The sequence below is a fragment of the Dendrobium catenatum genome, unplaced genomic scaffold (genome assembly GCF_001605985.2).
Source record: "Dendrobium catenatum unplaced genomic scaffold, ASM160598v2 fragScaff_scaffold_1468, whole genome shotgun sequence".
Taxonomy (NCBI): domain Eukaryota; kingdom Viridiplantae; phylum Streptophyta; class Magnoliopsida; order Asparagales; family Orchidaceae; genus Dendrobium; species Dendrobium catenatum.
The window spans coordinates 935990-954050 of NW_021319930.1; positions in this window are offsets into that span (position 1 = coordinate 935990).

An 18061-nucleotide genomic window follows, 5' to 3' on the forward strand; every position below is an offset into this window, starting at 1 on the left:
AATTTCATTTATCAAATTGGAGAATAAATCCATAATATAAAAAATATATAGCATAATTAATATGTTTTCATTTCAACATCTCAATTGCAATTCAATTTAAATTTTTAAGTTCATACAAGGAATTAACATGCAAAGAAAATAAGAAGGGATATGTAAATTCATAAATTTTTTAATCCTTTTAGTTTTAAAAATGTCAACAATTATTTAAAATTTTAATTCAGAATATAGGTATTTTTATTACAAACAAAAAATAATATTGCGGTAAGAGTTCATTCATAGAGTACGATCGAAGACATGCAGTATGATTTAATTCGTATAGTACGAGTATAAGTCATATAGTACAAATAATAGAAATAATATTTTACTTGTCTGAAATTTTCTCAAGCAAAGAGCATAGAAAACAACTCATAGTTGAAGGAAATATAAGAACCACTTAAAAGAAATATAAGAACCACTAGACAGATAAACATTTTTTTTTAAGAAAAATATTTGACAATAAAAAAGGACTAAAAAGAAAATGCATTACAAAATAAAGTAAAAAAAGCAAGTATAAACATAAAAAAGAAAAGTACAACATAACAAAAAATCCAAAAATAAGCTAAAATAGAGGTGAATCTTGACCAGATGGTGGTTGTGAAGGTAGTTGGAAAAACTGGCTAAATGTATCATATTGCTGCTGGATGGAGGTGAACTGATATTGGATAGTTCCAAATTGCTCCCTAAACCAATTTAGATCATTATCATGTTGGTTTACTATTGATCCAGGACAGTCTCAAGTCTATCAAAATGTTCAATTAACTCATCATATGGGTAATGGTGAGGAGGTGATGTATGTATAGGATCAGTTGTAGATGCAGTATCTCCTTCTTCAACAAACAATGGGTCTTCTAGCTCTTGTTCCCTATGAAAAAGCATATGGAAGGAGGCATCCAAGAAGAAGATTGGAGTGTGGTCAAAAGGATCAGGATATATGATATAATATTTTTTTATCTAAGATATATCAAATCATATATCCTAGAGCAATATTTTATTTTTTTCCTAGTGGCTGTGAGTCAAATGGAAGTAAGGTCTTAGATGTAATCATTTAATATTTCGGCTTCATCCATTTTGGTGTTTGACATTATGAAGTAAGTGATAATTGAAAGTAAGGGAGTGATGTTTACCCAATCTCCAACTTTAATGATGATTGATGTTTTGAGAATGTGCTAGATAACCCTAGCATTTTGATTAAGAGTGTGAACCAAGGGTTGGTGGTAGTTCAGAGCAATATTTCTAAGCAAGATATTTATATCACTCTAGTCAAAATCAGATCTAGAGGCCATAGCAAAGGGTCTATTTCCTTGGGTGTTTAACTAAAGATTATTTTCTATGTCCTCTTTGGTTATTACCATATTCTGACAATAAATATGAGATGACATTCCAATGGCATCCCCACTGAACCTAAGATTTGTTGGGAACTCGTAGAGGATTTCAGATTGGAAAGGATAGGCTAAAGTGAGGAGCCTAGAAGGAGTGATTTTGGCTTCTTTGTTTTTGCAGTATGAAGCTTCATCAGAAGCTGTTAGAAAATAATTATCGGTAGGATTGTGTAAGAGGAAGCACCCTATGTTTAATGACTACATTTGCCACCGCCAGCCATTATACATATTGGGATTGCAAGAAGGGTGATTAGAAGAATTGTGTGAAGAATTTGAATATATTGGGGTTATTTAAATAGAATTTTAAGAGCTAGTATAGTATGATCATGAGATCGTACGAGATGATCATAAGTAATCAATTAGATCAGACGTGTTGTAACTCGAGCTCATGAGTTTATGTTAACTATGTGGGTGAAATCTCTGATTTATCTTTTTGTTATGAATGTAATTTGCTCCTGTATCAAATTATAAAAAAGATTTTCCTTTTTTTTAAAGAAGTTTCTAAATATCTAATTCACCCGCCCCCCCTGGTTAGCCTCGGGACTAATTCTTTAGGGTTTCATAACCTTCGCGAACTTTCAAGTGGTACCAGAGTGAGACTCATAAATTAAGTTTTAGAAAACTTTTGAAAGAAGATCAATGGATAACTTTGGAAATCGTAATATTATTGAAGGATATTCAATCACACGACTACCTTTATATGATAATATTTCTTTTGATTTTTAGAAAATTTGCATATCTACTTTTTTATAATCAATTGATTATCAAATATGGCGTATGATTTAAATTGGTTATTATGTACTGTCATGTATTACATATTGAATCAAAACTAATATTCAGGTTACAGAATAGAGTTTAATAGAATAAATCAATATTCAATTGAATGTTAAATGCTTAATTTTTTTCCTGTGCTTTGAATTATAAAGATTGCATAAGAATCTCTATATGTACTACTAACAAGAAATTTGGGATAAATTATACACTACATACAAAGATACTAGTGAAGTCAAGCATTCTAAGTTCAATATTTTAATACACGATTATGAACTATTTGTATGAAATCTTATGAAATGATCTTAGATATATATAACAGGTTTACTTAAATTGTGATATCATTACATGCTTTAGGTAAAGAACTTTTAAACTTAAAAAAAAGCAATAAAATTCTATATTATCTTCCTGATAAATTTCATGCTAAAGTCACTACTATTTGTGAATCAAAAGACTTAAATCATTATTCTATTAATAATATGATTGACTTGCTTATTACCCATGAGTAAAGTGTGAGCCAAAAACTTTTTGATGTAGGTGAAATTATAATGCTAAAAGCTGAAGATAAGAATATAAGTGACTTAGTAGATGTTAAGAGTTAAGAGATAGCATCAATTACAAATAAGTTTAATAAAATACTAAAGCACAAGCATCAACATCAACAAAAGTGGGATAAAAGTAAAATTGGTAAAAATATTAAGATTTCTTCTAATGTTATTTATTTTGGGTGTATAAAATTTGGACATAAGAAAAATCAGTGCCCTAAGGTAAAAACTCTTCCTACAAAGGGAAAAGGTAAAAATAAGTTAATTGTAATAAGATCAAATGATAAAAAGTGAAATATCTCTTGGACATACTTAGCTTATGAATCATCACATCGAGAGCAAGATAATGAGATATAAAGTTTTATTTTTGAGTTTATGTATTATAATTAATGCATGTGTATATGTTCTTTATTTGTTTTGTTCATTATAAATATTTTATGTGATGTTTTTGGTGTTTTTTATTTGTAATCATTTTAATTTATTATTCATGTATATTTTTATTATTTATATATGATCAACACACATAAATCATATTTCACATTATATTTGCATAAGCTAATCAATTCACTTCTCTCAAATCTTTTTTAATGAAATTTTTTACCTCCTTTTTATCTAAAATTTAAGGAAGTGATGATTGAGTTTTCTAAATTATTAAAGGAGGAAAATTCAGGATTATATCTCTCCTTCCCATTTCCTTAGTCAGGTTTTTACACTTTTGAATCAAAAACTATATCAATTTAAGAGTTAGACTTTAAAATTAAATATTTTTTATCATCATATATTTCTTCTATCTCATAAGAATCTTTTTCAAGGTGATGAATTCACTTTATAATTTTTTTAATCAAGCTATTCATTTTTATCACTAGATCTAGTTTGCTATAAGTCTTCAATGATTAAGAAAAAAAGTAAAATTATAAAAATTAAAAGTGGCACAAAATGAGTCAAAGGATAAAAAGAAGAGCAATGTACGTCAAAATTAAAAGATGTACAAAAGTATATCAAAAATAAAAAGATTCGTAAAGTGCGTCAAAAATTGATAAAGAGGCACAAAATAAGCCCATAATAAGTTAACTTATGTTTCTTATATTTTTAAATCTTAGAAAACCCATGTGTTACCTTCGATACTTAAGTTTGAAAATCATGATTCTAACTCATCATTTTTGCATTAATATTCTATTAGATATATTTTATATAAAAAAATTAAAAAAGTCATTTTTTCTTCTTTAATTTTTTTATATTATATTTTTTTATTTAAAAATGACTTTAACCTGTAAGGAGCTTGAGTTAGGGTAGATAAAGTTCAAATTTCAAAATTATTTAGATATTAATATAGTTAATTCATTTCTTACTAATCTTTTGAATAAAATAAAGAGGTAACTTTCTCATTCCAAAAAAAAATTGCTAAAATAAATTGATTCTTCTTAAACATCACCACCACCACCACCACCTGATTAGGGACGGTTTGATCATTTGTATTTGGTTCATTTTTTGTTTGTTTCTTTTTCTGTGTTTCTCTTCTTTTTATAATATCAAAGGGGGAGAATGTTTTTATCTGGTTGTATTTATGTTAAGTTGTGTATATACATCTTGTATTTGTATTAGTTTATCTGTTATTTTGGTTCTGAAATCTTTTTTTTTCTATGTAAAAAAAGAAAAAAAAATCATTTTCTTTATTTTTAATATAATTATCTTATTAAGGGGAATATTAGGAAACAATGTTTTTAATTTTGTAAAATTAATCAATAATATTTGTCAACTTCAAAAAGGTGGAGATTATTACAACTTGAGCTCACTATTTTATATTTTTTATGATAACAAATATTATGGCTCATGTCATTATATCTACTAATATTTTAATGTATATTTATTTGTGTGTGTATTAACTTTTTTAGAACATCATGAACCATCCAATGAAAATTCAAGGCTCAAGATTAGGTAGAATATGTTATACCATAAAGATATTTGTAATATTGATTGATATATTTTTGATTTCTTGAGTCAAGTCATGTAAGGGTGTATACTTGCTTAGTGATCTTTCACACACACACACAAGGAGAGTGGGATTGAGCTAAAACCAGAAGTTCAATTTTTGAACTAATCATACTATATGATTTATATAGTATTATATGATCAGTTCATTCTAACTAATCATACTGGAAGATTTATATTATCCTGGGTGATCAGATATAATCATAAAAAATAGCCACAAATCATAATTTAGGCAAGATTTTAAATTTCATATTTTATTCTAATCGTCGAGATTATGTATATTATACTATATGATATATGACAATCATGTGTATATTGATCATATGATTAGTAAATCAAATCTACTTAATTTTGATATTCTACTCATATTATATGAACTGGATCTTATTGTACGATTAATATAGACAATTTTGGTCATCCCATGTTTATCCTAGATGAACTACATTTTTATTGAATTAATCATCTCGGGCAATCTCAAAATCTTACTAGGTGATCTATTCAAATACTTGAACTAATCGTACAGGGCAATGCTGATCGTACTGGCTTAAGGGCTATGTATGATCTTCGACAGCACAACAAAATTTTTAGGGTTTTTCAAAGCCCTCTATTTAAGCTTTATCCAAAGACATTATGAGTGTCTTTATCATGCATTGAGTCTTTATTCTTCTAGAGAAAACATGAAGAAATATCCTTGAAAGGGAGAGAGAAAAGGGTGGAGTTAGAGAGGAAGAAGATCCTTGTGGGCATCAAGGGAGTGTGGAGGGGGTTTCACACGGTTGCTCTGGCAAGCTTACATCTTAGTACCATAAGATTCAAGGTTTATCTTGAGGGAAGTTTTGGGAAGAAGAAGATCTCTTTGGTGTCAAAGGATCCGACAACTTCGTCGCACTGGGGAAGGTATAAGTGATTATATAATGGTTTCTTCTCCTAGCTATGCTAGGTTATTCTATAAAGATTTTTGTAATATTCATTGATGTATTTTTTATTTCTTGAGTCAAGTTCTATAAGGGTGTATGCTTGTTTGGTGACCATCGAAACACACACTCAAGGGAGTGAAATTGAGTCAAAATTAAAAGTTCAATTTTTTAACTAGTCATACTGTACAATCCGCTCATTCTAATTAATCGTACTAGATGATTTAGATCATCCAAGATGATCAATTATGATCATGAAAAATAATAACTAATCATAATTTAGGAAAGATTTTGAATTTCATATTTTGTTATAATAATCCAAGTTGGTGCATATTGTATTGAATGATCTATGCAATCATACCTAAATTGATCATGGAATGGTCAATCAAATCTACTTAATTTTGATATTTTGATCATAATGTACGATATGGATCATACTATACTATCAATGGAGATGATTTAGGTTGTCCCATGTTTCATCTTGGACAAACTATATTTCGATTGAATTAATTATCCCGGATTATTTCACAATCATATTGGATGATCTGTTTAAATACCTGTCTAGATCATACAGAGCAATGTTGATCGTACTAGCTGAAAGGGCTATTTTGAACTAATCATACAGAATGATCTCAAGATCGTACTATATAGTCTTTGACTGTAGAATTAAATTTTTAGAGTTTTTTTAAAGCCCTCTATTTAAGCTTTCTCCAAAGATATTTTAAGTGTCTTTGGCATGCATTTAGTCTTCGTTCTTCTGGAAAGAACTCGAAGAGAGAGCCTTGAAAGGGAGAGGGGAAAGGGAGAAATTTGAGAGGGAGAAGATACTTGTGGGTTTCAAAGGAGTGTGGAGGGGGTTTCACACGGTTACTCCGGCAAGCTTGCATCTTAATACTATCAAATTCAAGGTTTATCTTAAGAGAAGTTTTGGAAAGAAGAAGATCTATTTGGTGTCAAAGGATCTGACTACACCGCCAAACTAGGGAAAGTGGAAGTGATTCCGAAAGGGCTTCTCCGCCTAGATATGAGGGCTAAAAGAGAGTCACTAAAGATTTAGTGCAATACTTGGAACGAGAGGTTCTATGGAGTAAACATAGGTTATGTTGGATAGAACCAATATAAATTTGGTGTATTTATTCCTTTTATTATTTTCACACTTTATTTTTCGCATTTATCTTTATGTTAACTGCGTGGGTGAAATCTCTAATTTATGATTTAGTAATGAATGTAATTCACTTCCACATCAAGTTATAAAAAGGAATTTTCTTTTTGTTAAAGAAGTTTATAAATATTCAATTCACACCCCCCCCCCCCCCCCCGCCCCCCCCCCCCTCCCCTCTTAGTTAGTATAAGGACTAGTTTTTTAGGGTTTTACAACCCTCACAAACTTTTAAGATGATTAGTTAAAAAGGTTGTTTGATCGTACAATATGATCAAACATCATATCGGATGAATAGGGGCAGGGAGATCATCCCGAGGAGTCAAGAAGTATGACCCTTAACTAAAAGGATCATATAGTACAAACAAGTGTTCGTATAATATGATCAATAATAAATATCATACCAATCAAAATGAACTCATCCCAATCTGGATTAACATACGTATTATCCATACAAATAGGTGCTCATACAATACAATTGTTAATCAGTGATACAATTTGGATGATCCATTAAACAAAGGGTTATGATCAAGGCAGTTCTGTGTAGATTGTACAATACAATAGAATATGAAATTTTTGCTTTGCAGGAAAAGACAATAAGGTTCAGTGAAGTGATTAGTGTGATAATCAGGACACAATAATAAAGAAAAATAATTAGTAAAACAAAAAAAAAGAAAAAAACTAAAATAAAAAATAAAATCATTAACAAAAAATTAAGGACTAAAATGAAAAAATAAATAAAATAAAAAGTACAAGACACAACACATTCATTGAGAAGCTTATGAATGGCTGATTTCAAGTGATATGAAGTAAATATAGAGCCCAAATACTACATGCTCCCACTAGGTCTTTTGTGACAGACCTTAAATCTAAAGATCATGGAAAAATAGTTTTGGGAGCCCAACTGAGTTTGGGTCCCTTCTTAAATTTGGATAAAACATTAGAATGCATAACATGTTGTGGTTGATGCAACTTAGGCCTCCACACTAAATGTGTTTGATTGTGGATTGTACAAGTGTGGCTAATGTGTTCTAATATGCCATAAGAATAATATCTAATATCAAGAAAAGGGTTAACTACCTATGATGGTTATGATTGCTATGTTGAAACTCGTTCACTATGAATTAGGTTGTTAAACCTAAACTTATGTCCCACGGCTAACCAAGAGGGGGTGAATTGGTAATTAAAAAATTTAACCTTCTTTTCGATCTCAAGAAACGAAAATAAAACTTTAGTGAATTTTTCTAAAAAATATTTTTCAACCACAGTTTTAAAAATAAAAGCACAAAAAAAAAGCAACGGAAAAATAAAGACACGGGGTTTATAGTGGTTCGGTCAAAACCAGACCTACATCCACTCCCCGGAGGCACCCTCCGAGTATTACACTAATACCACTAGTGACTCTCCTTTTGCACCCACAGCAAGGCGGAGAAGCCTTTACAAACACTCTTTCCACCACTACAACGTGCAGTAGAGGACCATCGTCGTTTTACACTATCCCCAATGTTGGCAGAGAACCGTCGTCCTTTTACACTCTCCAGGTGTGGGCAGAGAACCCTTCATCCTTTCACACTCTCCTAGTGTGGGCAGAGAACCCTTCATCCTTTCACACTCTTCTAGTGTGGGCAGAGAACCCTTCATCCTTTCACACTCTCCTAGTGTGGGTAGAGAACCGGATCTCCTCGACAGATCTTCTTCACAAGAATTCTAGAAGGAAGAGAGAAAAGAGTGAAGTAATCACAAACCAAGAGTAAAGACTCTTACCTTTGAGTACCAAGTGAAACATTCACGCTCCAATGGCAAGAAATCTCCTTCAAACACTCTCTCACACTCTCTCCTTGACTCTTCTTTCAATAGGCACGAAGATCAGTAAGTAAAAAGATTAAGTGGTAGTTTAGTTTGGACTATTTATAGGAAAGACACAAAAAACCGTCCAAAAATTACAAATTTTCAAGTCAATACGCATTGGATCATCCCGTACGATCGTGGATCATCCTGGACGATTTTACTCAAATGCGTTGGAAACGAATCTAATGTATATGGGTAAGAAATGACTTCGTACACACACATCATCCCGTATGAACTAGGTTCGTCCGGTACGAATGACTATTCCATAGGTCGGTTCCCAAAAATTGTAGAACGTCACTAAAATTTCAGAGTCCGTTCACTTCGTCCTGGGACGAATATGGGTTCGTTCGGATGAAATTTTTCCAGAGAGCAAATCGTCCCGGGACGAATACACTTCGTCCTGGATGAAAATACTCCAGAGAGCAACTCGTCCTGGAACGAATACACTTCGTTCTGAACGAAAATTTTCCAGAGAACATTTCATCCTGGGACGAATACACTTCGTCCTGGACAATCAGGACTTAGAAAAATTTTCTTCAACTCCTGTTCGTTCCATTGCTCCTACGAGGAGATAACTGACTTGATCGTCCCATACGAACTATGTTCGTCCCATACGATCAGTACAAATTTCTCAAGATCTCCTAAAGTGTGTGTGTGTGTTCACTCAATTACAATCACTCTCTCTCAAACTTAATTCAAATAAAAATACAAGTTTTAAATACACAAAGTATCTCATGCTGAATTTGATTTGAAGTCTTTGTAGTCTAGAGTTTGATTTTCCTGTATTGTCAGTACACACAAGAGCAAAAACAACTCTTCCAAAAAGTGTTAGGAGATAATTATACATAAAACAAAAATATTTGAAATCATCAAAACTATACAAGTTGCAAGAATGTAAAACATGCAAATAGTAATTCTCTTAACATCCTATTCCTAGGTTTGATGCATGACATGATGAGTGCTTAAGAGCATGTTTATTTTGAAAAGCCTTTAGTTTTTCTAAAAGAATTTCATTAACACTTTCAAGAGCAGATATTTTAATTTTTAAAGGGTGCTCACTAAGATCTAAAATATTAACACATTATTCTAACTCTTAAAATGGTTTTTTTAATCAAAATGTAATGATTTCAAAGAATTATGTGTTTAAGATGAAATAATATATTTCTTATTCAATTCATCAAACTCATCAAGTAAAGTTGTATAATGCTGATCTAAATTAGATCAATCTTTTTTAAGAATTTCATTTTCTTTTTGCAGAACTGAGCATTCAATTTTCAAACTAACGTACTTCTTATTCAATTTCTTAGAAGAATCATGAATCTTTTCTGAAATATCAAGTAATTCATTATATGAAAGTTGACTTACCACATCTTGATCAGACTGAGAAAGATATTTATTTTCCATTAAGCATAGATTTGTCACCTCCTCTTTTGCTTCTATTCCAGATGAATCTAAAGTAGAGTTGACAATTAGATACACATATGTAATCTTTATAATTTAAAGCACAAAAGAAATAGTTTAAGCTTTTAGCATTAAGTTGAGCTAAATCTCTATCTTCTAAAATCCATTCAGAAAAAGGAAGTTCAATTTTCATGCCATTAACTAAATGTGAAGGTACAAAATATCCTTCATGAATTAACATCCACTTGCGATAACTAATTGATTGTAAGAAATTAGACATGTGAATTTCTAAAAATCAAAAGGAATACTATCAAATAAAGGTGGTCATGTGATTGAATATCCTTCCGCAATATTATGATTTCCGTAGTTAGCCATTTATCATTTTGTAAAGGCTATTTAAAACTTAATTTTTTAATCCTACTCTGATACTACTTGAAAGTTTGTGAAGGTTGTTAAATCTTTAAGAACTATCCCAAGGCTAACCAAGAGGAGAGAGTGAATTGGATATTTAAAAAACTCTTTAAAGAAAAAAGAATTCTTTAAAACATTTTAAAATCCACAACAATAATCGACACAACAGATACATAAATAAGTAAATTTCATAATAATGAAATAAATCAGATTTTTCAACCACACATGTAATTGCAGAAAATAAAATGTAGAAAGTAATTAGAATGAACACACCATAATTTTATAGTGGTTTGGTCAACCTGACCTACGTCCACTCTTTGGAGACTCCCTCTTAAGTATTGTACTAAGTAGTAATGACTCTTTTTTTGCTCTCAAAGTAAGGCAGAGAAGCCCAAACAGTGTTGTTTCACCACATCGGTGTGGAAGAGAACTATGACTCTTTTATAAGCAGAGAATCTCAACTCTATTTTCACCCTCCAAGTGATGGTAAGAGAACCACAACTCTATTTTCACCCTCCAGGTGTTGGTCAGAGAGAGCCACAACTTTCTTTTCACCCTCCACTTGATGGTTAGAGAACTTTAATCTTTATTAAAGAATTTCTTCTCCAGAGCCATAGAGAATGCAGGCATATGCTTGTAGATACTAGGCTATATTATTACTTGGAGCAACCTTGTGAATCACCTCACAACTTCTCCCTTACAAAATCTCCATCTCTTTCACAAAACTCTCCTTTTTCTCTCCCTCAAGGCTCTCTCTCTTGAAGTCTCAATAGCCAAAGATTTCCTAATGGAAGTATTAGAAAACTTTAAGTAGTTGGCTTTAAGAAACCCTAATTTTCAAGAGTTTTATTTTCTATTTGTACAATATCAGTGTAATTTAAACTCGCCCAACAAATTCGTGTAGATGAATTGTTTAACCTTTACAAAATTTTATATAGTACGATACAAACTATAGAAATTTTTTCTATTCATTTGGGATGACTCTCAGGATGGACAACTTCATATATTACCAATCGTCCAGCACTGTAGACATCATACAATACAATTAGCATATAAATCATGGATTTCATTCAGTATGATCTCTAGGAGGACCAATTTTGTACACTGTCAATCATATTGTACGAATTGTATTGTAAAGTATGATCAATCATAATAATTGTCCATGATTTGATTGTATCATATTGAAGGGTTAATTAAGAATGATTTTAACTAGGGCGTACATTACAAACCAAATCGTATTGTATAATCAGCACATAATTAATATCTTTCTTAACCTCTGATGGCTAGGGTTTTAACAAAGTACAACATAACATACAATATGAATTAAAATCATACAGTATTGAAACAAAATTGTACAATACAAATTATTTTTAAAAAAACTTTCTCCAAATTATTTTTTTCTCTCTCCCTGTCTGTGTGCAAGATTACTCCATAATGATATCCACCCAATTACATGATATGACTTAAGAAGGGAAAAATATATAACAAATTGAAAAGTATAGACTGTAACCTTAGTCTACCCAGTCTTGAGCTGATCAAAATTACAAGTGAATGGTGGACTGATTTCTTAAAACGTTAGTACACACAAAATAAAATAAACACATAAATAGGAGAAAGCAATAAAAGATACAATAATGCTTGTTATCATCAAAATTATAGTATTTGTATCAAGTTTGCAACATAACACACTCTATATGATATATATATTTATTACATCAAGCAAATGCAAGGTTGTTCGTGTCAATAAACTTGCATCAATTAGTGAGTCATCAATTTCTTGGAAATTAAATGTGACTGGGGGGCAACCTTGACTATAGCCGTGGTCAAGAAGATTCCTCCAACTCTTTCAATTTTCAAGGCAATATCTTACGATCATAAAGTTTCTAGTAAATGCAATGATGGTTTCAATAAATTTCAAGATTTATACAGTCTCTAGTTGGATTTTTTTCTCATTGGGTAAGGTCTTAATAAAAATCTCCAAAAGATAACAATGGTCTAAAGATAGATCATTCTTCACCTTTGATTCTAAATATATGCAGCATTTAGCCCATCCCAATCAAGAAAAAAATTGATCACAAGGGAATTCGATTCAACCTCTTCTACATAGGTTAACATCATCAAACAGTGCTCTGACATATAACCATATATAGGTCATACATCCTTGGAAGATTCACTTGACATCTTCAACCTCTTTTACATAGGTTAACATCATCGAGCAGTGCTCTGACATATAATCACATATAGGTCTTACATCCTTGGCAGATTCACTTGACCTCTTCCATATATATTAACATTATCAAGCGGTGCTTTGACATACAACATCATATAGGTCATACATCCTTGGTGGATTCTCTTGACCTTTTTCATATAGGTTAATATCATCGAGCAACGCTTAATATACAATCTCGGATAGGTCATACATTCTTGGTGGATTTTCTTGGCCTCTTTCATACAGGTTAACATCATTGAGTAGTGTTCTAACATACAACCTCGAATATGTTAATATCATTAGTGGATTTTCTCGGCCTCTTCCGTATAGGTTAATGTTATCGAGAAGTTCTCTAATATACAACCTCAAATAGGTGATATATTCTTGGTGTATTTTCTCAACCTTTTCTATAAAGGTTAACGTCATCAAGCAAAGCTCTGACATACAACCTCAGATATGTCATACAACTTTGGTGAATTCTCTAGATCTTTTCCAAAGTGGTCAACATCATCAAGCAATGCTTTGAGAAAATAATAATCTCCTTATAAATATTTTATGAAAGTAAGTGGTTGATAAAATTATAACTCATATAAAGACCTTAGTTGTCTAAAAAAGCCTCAAAAAATATACGGGGTAATATAACAAAGTATGTCTCAAAGATGCATAAATAATTAAGCTTCCTTGGATGACAAGTTTATTTCAAATTAAAAATAAGCATCAAGCTCATATAATAATATATACAATATTATTGGAGTTACATATATTCCACATCAAGTTCAAGTATATCTTTATTTTCATAAGAATATGAAATTAAAATTGTATCAGCATCATCCATACAAGCATCTCCTATAATTTCTTCTTAAAAGAAAAGTTAAAAATTAATCATTATAAGGCCTCTATGCAATTGACACTATTAATATATCGCTAAACTTCTGATAAGGCATGCTACGTTGACCCCTTCCATCATAGATGTCTAATATCTACACACATCAGAATTGATACATATTGTCTTTAGCAAAGTGCTACTTGATACTCACCATCATCGATCTTTCGCTTGATTTCCTCCGTTGACCCTTCACCTTATATCAGTCATCATCGACTTCTCTCTTGACACTATTAATAATATAACCTCCAACTATCTCCTTCAGCTCTCCACCAAACCAGCAATCGACATTAGACTTTTACTCAATCATCGATCACTGACGGACTTCTGTTTAAACAACATCAAGATTCTCCCAATTTACTAATAAGCTCTGCTTCTTCTCCCGATTACTATTATCACTAGATATTCTCAAATCACCCTCGTATACAAGGAATATTTGATATATTTCTGTCAAGGATTATATATTAAGAAGATAGTCTCTCATCATGACTTCTTCTACATAGAAGAGAGGTACTAAAGCTCAATAGGGGATGCCACCTTTCTCAAATAGTAGAATGCCTCTAATATAAAAAGAAGAATATAAGAGAGTAAAAAGAGAGGCACTGAAGCTTGATAGAGAATGTCACCTATCTCAAATAATGGAATGTCTTTAATATAAGCAGAATAATATAACAGAGAAAAAAGAAAGGAGGAGAAAGCTCCTTCTATATAAAAGAGGGGCATTGAAGCTTCATAGGGTGCCACCTATCTCAAACAATGGAATATCTCTAATGTAAGAAAAAGTCAAAGGAAAAGAAAATGATAAAGGAAAATTTTCCTTCTATATTAAAGGGGGACACTGAATTTGGGTAGGGAATGCCACCTACGAAAAATAATTGAAAGCCTCTAAAGTAAGAAGAAAAGTAGGACAAGAAGGGAAGGTTGAAAAATTCTAACTTCTACACAAGAGATGAGAATTGAATTTGAGTAGGGAATGTCACCTACCAAAGACAGTGGGAAGCCTCAAATGTAAGTAAGTTAGAGGGAGAAGGGAGAAGAATAAAATGAACATTTTCCCCTTGCCCTAAGGGGGATATTTATAGAACAAAAAGGGGAAAATATTAAAAAATGGGGGAAACTTACCTCTAAAAATATTTAAAAATGTTTGAAATTTATTCTAGAAGCTTTTCAAAAAAATTTGGACCCACTAATGACTATTTTCAAAATAAAAAAATGGCTGGAGACCATATAATGAGATTTTTTTTACCAAAACTATGCTCCCCTTAAGGGGAGTGACCATTCAGCCCACCCGTGCGTCGACGCAGACCCCTTCATCGGCGCCCGGCCGATTCAGCCGTCCATTTACACTAGGCCCAAATTTTTAGCCCATACAGTGCAAATCAGACATTTTTTGGATTCTTAGAACCGTTTTCGACGTTCCAGACTCAATTTTGACACTTTTGAAGCTCAACAAAGCATTTATAAGAAATTTTGGGCACTTTGAAATATTTTAAAAAGACAAATCACATTAAAAAATTCTCCAAAAAATATGACAAGTATTGACAGACTTATGGAGCATTGACGTTCAATAATCGGAGGCAACTGATATATATCTTCAAAAAATTATGTTGATCGGGCACAAATCTCGAAGAAAAATCAAGTTGGAAACTTCAAAAATTACATTAAACACCATATGAACTCCGATTTTAACAAACTTATAGTCGAACTAAATGTCTTAGAAATATAAACCCAATAACACCAAATTCGACTCAATCCAAGCCCAAATGAGTCCAAATCAAATACTTGAAGCACATTTGGAAGGTTCAAACCATAATTTGGATTACCAAATGGTTTCTAAACATGTTATGCTTATAATTGAATCGAGTGGCTCGACAAGACAAATCCCACAAGCCTAAGATTGTCAAATTCTGGTATCATTAATACATTCAAATACCAAATAAACGGTCCATGATCAAGGGGATCTACATCGGCTGTCCATTCAAATCACTCCCAATTTATCCCTGATCTTCCTCCTATTTACTGGTCATACTACTCTCATAAAACTATAAATAAACCCCTCTTTTCTTATAAAAGGAGGGCCCCAAAGCAAGGAGGGAAGAAAGAGATGAGAGGAAGAGAAAAGATTTCTCTTGCCACCAAGCTCCTCCTCGACCACCTCCCGCCCACCTACAAACACCGGACTTTTACCCTTTGCCAACTTTATTCCCAACACTGGACTTTCTCTCATCACTGGTTTTATACCCAATGTCAAACTTCTGTATGTTGATAGACTTCTGCCTATCACTGGACTTCTGCATGTCGCTGGACTTCCGTCAGAATTCTACCATATGTCAAACTTCTACCCAATGGAACTTTTGTCCATCGACGGACTTTCATTAGACTTTTACCCTGAACCCGAACTTCCACTCATTGTCAGTTTTCCTCCTGTTGTAGGATTCTAACCGATGCTGGACTTCCGCCCATCAACTATCCTTCTGGCTTTAGTCTCCCTCTGACTATGATCTTTTTTACCTCTATCGCCAGACAACGATCCATTCGACTTTCGTCGCTCGTCGAGTACGGTCTTTTAGACCTCTATCGCCAAATAAAGGTCTTTATAACCTCTGTTGTCCTCCGACTACAATCCTTCCGACCTCAATCGCTAGACAATGATCTTTCTGACCTCTGTCGCCCCCTGAATACTATCCTTATGACCTCCATCACTAGATAATGTTCTTTTTGACCTCCATTGCCCATCGACTAGGGTCCTTCCGATCAACCGAACACATAAATAGTGATTCTTCCTATTTCAACCATGTAGCACACTCTATATGATGTATATTTGTTACATCAAGTCAAGTCCTTCCCTCCAATAAGGGGCCTCATTTTTAATTAACTTTAAATACTAGTAAATTCAATCAAACTTAGATAGACCCCGTGGTTTTCCCCCTTTTTAGGATTTTCCATGTAAAAATCATGGTGTCTCTTATGAATGCAACACAATCTCTTTTATCTGCATGCATGTTGGATCTTCGTACAAAGCTAAGATGTTAAACTTTATATTTCTTTGCCGTAGTGAATATTTATGGACTCAACACACATAAAAGATCAAATTAAAATAAAATAAAATAAACATATCTCTTTTTAAAATTTAAAATATGATTAGCAAGCTGCTAGTCCCATCACTCATGCCATTCGACACACTTGTGAGTTTATTTATGTCTACTTGTAAGCTTTGCTCTGCCTTTCTACAAACTTGTCTCTTGCATACTTCTGTAAATTTTCTTGCTTACTTGAGAAATCATACATTCAAATCTCTTCTGATCTAAGTATTGGCTTTTTTTGGTGTGGGATTAGCAAGCCTAAGTTTAGAAACTTTATTTTGGATTTTTATGAAGGCATGAAGAGAGTCGGTTGAAAGAAATTTTTTTGGCATAAAAAATATTCCCTTTGTTTTTTTAATTGTTCTTGGTTACTTCTTGCTAGGGGCTTTAAACTAAAAGATATGCTAATTAAAAGAAATATTTCGGTATACTGTCTTTGTAGTCGATGCCTCCTGCATTTGGAAACCTCTGCTCACTTACTCTTTAATTTGAATTTTTACTCAAAATCCTCTCTACCCTTCTACATTGGGCTGGTTCATTCTTACTCAGGCCTTCTACCCTACAAACTATTCATTCACATTCAGGAGATGGCGACGGTTGTTAATGCTGCAAAAAATTTATATTATTTGACAATTTGATATGGTATGCAATGGAAGAAGCAGGTTCACATGATAGAACAACGAAGGCAGTAGAACTATCAAGACTAAAGCTTGAGAATGTATTTCATCAACTACTTTCCTCATCTTCTCTGGGAGAAGAAATACAGTAAACCCAGTTGCTAAAATCGGCTACTGACTAAAAGCAATGCTTGTACTAGTAACTAAATAAGGCAAACTAAGAAAGTGGAGCAGACACTAGTGCTAACGGAAAGTATAAAAACTAAATAAAGCATATAAAAGCTAAAAGGATAAATAGATAATAGGATGCATCATCCAACGGACAGGATGCTCCGCATCATTCTCCCCCACCCACGGAAGAATCTGAATCGGACGATGAAAGATTGGTTTCAGCTGCGTTAGGGGGGATGATAAGCAGCGAGGTCTCCAATATTGAAAGTTGTTGAGGTGTTGTAGTGTCCAGGTAAATCCACCACATAAGCATTCGGGTTGATCTGTTTGAGCACCGCAAACGGTCCAATTTTTCATGGGCTTAATTTAGAATAAGTTCCTGGAGGGAACCGTTCTCGCTTTACCCGAATCATCACTAAGTCCCCTGGTTTAAAGGACCAATCTTTTCTTTTCTTATTAGCTTGCTCCTTGTACTTGGCGTTGGACTCCTGCAGTTTTTCACGGACCTCATGCAGCATGTTGGAGAATTGGACCACAAAATCAGCAGCAGGCTTGCTGCTGCATTTGGGAAGCACGGCCAGATCAACTGTATGATTCAGGTTTTTGGTGTAAACTATGCTGAATGGGCTTTTGCCAGTGGAC